The following is a 6,437-nucleotide window of genomic DNA, read 5'->3' on the forward strand; positions in this document are numbered from 1 at the left end:
GGGCAGAGAGAGAGGGAGACACAGAATCGGAAACAGGCTCCAGGCTCTGAGCCATCAGCCCAGAGCCTGATGCGGGGCTCGAACTCACGGAGCGCGAGATCGTGACCTGGCTGAAGTCGGACGCTTAACCGACTGCGCCACCCAGGCGCCCCACAAGTCTTAATATCTTAATATTAAAGTTAGTGTAATTCAAGCCTCCGAAATACTAAAAAAATTTATTTAATGTTTTTATTATTTATTTTGGGGAAAGGGAGAGAGAGAGAGAGAGAGAGGCAGAGAGACAGGGAGACACAGAATCCAAAGTGGGCTCCAGGTTCTGAGCTGTCAGCACAGAGCCTGATGCCGGGCTTGAACCCGCCCACCGTGAGATCATGACCTAAGTGGAAGTCTGACGCTTAACCGACGGAGCCACCCAGGTGCCCTAAGCCTCCAAAATATTAAATAAGACAAAGGACAATTTGTTATGCTAAACATATAATTAACAAGGAAGTTTGTGTGTGTGTGTGTGTGAGTGTGTGTGTGCACGCGCGTGCGCGTTTTCCTAAAAATGTTCTTTTTACCTTCATCGTTGAATAATATCTTAGCTGGTTGTAGAATTTTCGGAAGGCAGTTATTTTCCTTCACCACTTGAAAGCTTTATTTTCTATAATCAGTCACCGTTCTTTGACACTCAGTGCCGTTGAAATAGCTACTATTGGCTTTTCACTCTTTTGTAGATAAGCTGTATTGTTTCCAGTTGCATTTCAGTTTTTCTTTTGTTTTTGGTGTGTTATGTCATGTTAAATGTGGATTTATTTTTATGTGTCCTAGGAGGATTAAATATTTTGTTCTTCCCTCCAAACAATTGTTTATTTTATCAATTCAGGGAAGAATAGGATTCATTCTTTCTAGTCTCTACTTCTAGGCTTTGATTAGAAGTGTGTTAATTTTCTGATTTTTCTCCCCCATATCTCTTGTTAGTTTACTCGTTTCCCTCCATTATGTGCTTTGGGTAACTGAATCATATGTAGCTTCCTGTTCAATATTTTCTGTTCATCCGTGTTTGATGAATTTTTAATTTTAATGATTGCATGTTTTCAATTTAAAGAAATAATTCTGTTGTTTTCCAAACTTCCTGGTATGCGTTCTGTTTCCACCACTGACTAACTTAAACTAAATGCAACTGGAATAAGCATTTTAAAAATGCTTATATATTTATTTTGAGAGAGAGAGAGAGAGAGTGAACGAGGTGGCAGAGAGAGAGAGGGACAGAGAGAATCCCAAGCAGGCTCCATACTGTCAGTGCAGAGCCCAAAGCAGGGCTCAATCTCAGAAACCATGAGATCAAGACCTGAGCTGAACAAGAGTTGGCCCCTCATCTGACTTAGCCGCCCAGGTGCCCCATTTCACTTCTCCTCTTGCCTCCATTACCTCAGCCATAAAGTTAGGGTGCAAGTAGTTTTCTGCTGTAGCTGATCTCTTGGTTTACTTCCTGTACCCTACCAATATCCTCATTAAATTAATTACCAGTATTTAAAATGTTCTTAACGTTTATTCATTTTTGAGAGAGAGAGAGAGAGAGAGAGAGAGAGAGAAAGAGAGCACAATCAGGGGAGGGGCAGAGAGAGAGGGAGACACAGAATCCCAAGCAGGCTCCAGGCTCTGAGCTGTCAGCACAGAGCCCGACGCGGGGCCGAACTCATGAACCTTGAGATCATGAGCTGAGCCGAAGTTTGATGCTTAACTGACTGAGCCACCCAGGCGCCCCAAATTACCTTTATTTTAAATAATGGTTTCTGCTTTCTTTGATGAACTCAGCTCTTTCTGTTATTTTTTTAAATCCCCTATTCATTTTTATCACAGGAGATTTCCATTTTTTCTTATAAATTCAGTTATGCATTGTTTATAAAATTGTCATATTCTGTTTAGTATTTCTGGATATCTGTCATGAGAGGATTTTCAGGCTACCTTTGTCGAGCAATATTCCAAACCTGTGCATTTGTGTTATATGTTAGATACCAAAAGGAGTTATTGTCATATTATTGTCAAAATGTTACCGTTGTGGAAATAAAAGGGAAGAAATTAACACACATAATAGTACTTATCTCTTTCTCAAGTTTAGTGAATTGTTTTCTTTGGACTTACATAGCTTACATGTCTAAACGAAATTGCATCGAGAGTAAATTAAAAGTAACTGGTTAATGGTAGATGTGGAAGAATAATATTATTAAGCTGGGAGAATACCATAAGAAAAGACACAGAGTTAGTTTTTTATTTACCTAGAACAGAAAAAAGTTGGCTAAACTATAGATCTTGTATAATTGAGAACTGTGACCACTGTTGAGCGTAAGGAATTATTAAATGGGATATAGATTTTTGTATTCATAGACATCAGGCCACACTTCCAGGGCAAAAATCAATTTTTTAAATTATTTTTTTAACGTTTATTTTTGAGAGAGAGACAAAGAGAGCGTGAGTTGGGAAGGTGCAGAGAGAGAGGGAGACACAGAATCCAAGAAGCAGGCTCCAGGCTCTGAGCTGTCAGCACAGAGCCTGACGCGGGGCTGGAACTCACAAACTACGAGATCATGACATGAACCGAAGGTGGACGCTTAACCGACTGAACCACCCAGGCGCCCCCAGAAATCAATCATTTTATAACAAACAGTTATTGAGCAAATATTATGTGTCAGACGTTTTAGGTGCCAATGATGCCTTGACAAATAATATGAACAAAAATCTCTGCCTTTCTGGGTGTATATTTTAGAGAAGAAAAACAAATAGAGCAGGGTAAAGGATATTGGGATTATAGAGAAGAGGGTGTTGGGATATTTTAAAAAAAGTTGTTGATGTAGGCCTTCCTGAGAAGGTTACATTTAAGCAAAGACTTAAACAAGTGAGGATGAGCCGTGGAGCTATATCTGGGGTAAGAACCACCTGTGCATTGTGAATACACAAGTCAAACACCTGCCGGTGAAAAAGAATGGCCTGGCATGTTCAGAAATAGCAATACCGAATTAAGTCATTCAATTCTCTTTAAGTGGATGGTCTCGTCCAATGCGTAACAAATCAAGACGGTCTTTGCGGGATTGCTCATGAAGAAAATTTGTTTACATAGTCTGTTAACGATTATTGTTGCAACTAAACGGGGAGAGGGGGCTGCGATTCTGACATAGTTGCACTTATGTGAGAATCTTGTTGGAGTAACCGGGGATGAAGAACTCAAGAGGAAAAACAGAACTAATAGGGATTGCACGTCGGAGAAATGAGCAAACTAATAAAAGAAAAATGTCACGCTTCTTAGTAGAATGCCAAGGATTCTCATAAATGAAACTCTATCATCATATATGTGCAATATCTTTCCAATTATCACATGAATTTTTAAAATAGCAGTAAGAATACATAGGAAAGAGGGGGACCTGAGTGGCTCAGTCAGTTAAGTGACCAACTTCAGGTCATGATCTCACAGTTCCTGGGTTCGAGCCCCGCGTCGGGCTCTGTGCTGACAGGTCAGAGCCTGGAGCCTGCCTTGGATCCTGTGTCTCCCTCTCTCTCTGCCCCTCCCCCTCCGCCCCTCCCCCTCCGCCACTCGCGCGCGCGCACACGCGTGCACGTGCTCTTTCTCTCTCTCAAAAATAAATAATAAAAATGAACATTAAACAATTTAAAAAAAAAGAAAAGAGATATTTAACAGTTACTAGCATGTATAGGAATCCTGAATTTCAGGGCCAAATACAACTTGGGATTTTATTGGAACTGTGGTTGCAGAACAGCCAGGAGCCCTTTTACTTTGATTTCTTTACAAGCCTGGATAGTGATATATTGCATGTTTTTGAAATCACTGGATCTTTCTAAGGAATTCCCAAGTCATTTCCAAAGAAAGAAAGTGCTGAGTGTGATTGTTCCTCCTCATAATGTAAATTGCACTCATTAGGAATTTGATGCACACTTTTTTTTTCTCTATTGAGCTGTCGGATTTCTTAGGCAGAACAGAGGAGATATTGAAAATTTGCCATACATACTGAGCAGAATTAAGTAAAAATTAACAAAATCGGGTTGAAACTTAAATGGCATAAAATCACTTACAATGATCAAATGAAACCTAATGTTCTTTTATGGTTTAGTTGGCTTCTGTATGACGATTTATTTTCTATAGATTCACGTTATATCTTGCAATTAAATTTATATAACTGCTCAGGTTCTCACTCATTCTGTGGGGTCTCCGCCAACAGGTTTAATTTCATATCAACTCCTCTTTGTTTGAAGTCAAGGATTTTTCTGAATAAAGTTTCCCAATAAAGTCTCCAATCTTTAAAATTCAGTTTGAATTCTTTTCCCACTTAGTATCCTACATAAATTAAGAGACTTTCAATAGTGCTCAACGTTATTAGGTTAACTTGGTGTTATCCATATAAATATATACTTTGAAAGAACTAATGAAGAATCTAAACATAACCACAGATCCAGTTTTGTGAAAACGACACCGTGTTTATGAACTACAATATCACAATCTGACTGAAAGACAGTTTTAGCTGTGAATTCCATAATTTATATTGGAATGAGAAGTTTCCTACTTATTAAAAATGCATTGAAAAGCAGGTCGCTAAATAATCAAAATAATCATGATATGCAAATAGTTTAGTGCTTTGAGAATCAAAGCAGCAAAAGTAACATTGTGTTTGTGGATTAATAATGTTGTAAGCAAGAAAATCCAATAAGGGAAAATGGACCCACACTCTAATTAACGTAACGTGGCTATGTTCAAATGCACAATATATTCCAGTCTATTGACAGCCTACAGGTCATTTTCTCTGGGGTTGAAGGCAGCTGAAGGTATTGGTGGCAGGGTTCCCATAACCTCTATTCTTCTAGATTTCCTGAAAATCAGCTGTGGCTCTCTTGGTCTTTTCCGCCCCAGGCTTCCAATAATTGCATAAGCCTCTCACTTTCTGTTTTCATGATTGAACTCTGACAGATTCTTCGAAGACACTATGTATTGCTTTTTTAGTTGTGACTCCTGGTGGATAATGCCCCACTGACTTGACCTCTCTGTTGTACTTGATGCTGTTAATAATTTGACTTCTTGCATTTGTTCCTGGCTACTGCTTAGCATGAGCTCGTGCAAGGTCCTTTTCCTCCAGTCTCCTCCTAAATGTTGGGGTACCCGAGTTCCATTCTTGAGGCTTCTTTTACTGTACACATTATCCCTATATTATTCTCCACTTGCCCTTTGCCTCAAAAATCTAGATCCTCTGGCCCAGACCACATTGGTTCCGCCTCCAGAATGGAGAAGATTGATGCCGATTTCAGGAAACTGAGGAGAAATGTAAACTTTCAGGAACCTGGAAGAATGCGTTTTCTAACTTAACTTGCTTTTCCTGAGCCTTAATGGCACAACCCTGTGGAAGACAGTCTGGTAGTGTCTTACAGAACTAAACATACTCTTACCATACAATCTAGCCATTGTTCTCCTTGGTATTTACCCGAAGGGGCTGAAGACTTATGTTCACATAAAACCTGCACAGGGATGTTTATGGCAGCTTTATTCATAGTCACCCAACTTGGAAACAACCAAGATGTCTTTTAGTAGGTGAATGGGTAAATACACCATGGTATGTCCAGATGATGAAACATTATTTGGTGCTAAAAATGAGCTATCAATCCATGAAAAGACATAGAGGTACCTTACATGAATAATACTAAGTGAAAGAAGTCCACTTGAAAGGTTCTGAACCATACGATTCCTACTATAAGGAATTCTAGAAAAGGCAAAACTACGGAGACAATAAAAAGATTAGTGGTTTCCAGGTAGCACACAGAGGATTTGTAGGGCGGTGAAAACACCCTATATGGTATTACAATGATGGTTATAGGCCATTAAACATTTGTTGTAATCCATGGAACGTACGACACTAAGAATGAACCCTATGGCAAATTATGGACTTTAGGTGATTATGATGTGTTGATGTAGGTTCACGCTTAGTTAAAAAAAACAATACCCTCCTGAGTGGTATTGATGATGGGCAAGGCTATGCATGGGACATGGTGTTTTGGGGAAATCCCTGTACCTTCCTCTCAATATCATTGTGAACCTAAAACTTCTCTGAAAAGAAAATGAAGCCTTGAGGAAAAATTACATTGTTTGTCACTGCTTCATAGTGCATTTACTTTTTAAGCAGATTTCCTCAAGGATTTAAGCAGAAATAACCTGGAGCCCCAGTTCTTAAATAAAACCCTGATCCATGTGCAGAACGTTTGTTGGGGAAAGGGAGTAGTACACCGGAGAGAACAATATTGAAAATAATATGGCAGAAAGGCAAGATTTCCAGAAGATAGGAAAAACACAACGGTCTGTTTGCCCTGCCTGCAGTCAAACCCTAGGTTCAGAACCCTTGAAGCCAGCGGCTGTGGGGAAGGGGAAATGTGGAGGGAAGGGCACAACGTTTCAGTTATACACG

This window comes from Herpailurus yagouaroundi, unplaced genomic scaffold (assembly GCF_014898765.1).
Source record: "Herpailurus yagouaroundi ecotype Mexico unplaced genomic scaffold, PumYag 67503, whole genome shotgun sequence".
NCBI classification, from domain to species: domain Eukaryota; kingdom Metazoa; phylum Chordata; class Mammalia; order Carnivora; family Felidae; genus Herpailurus; species Herpailurus yagouaroundi.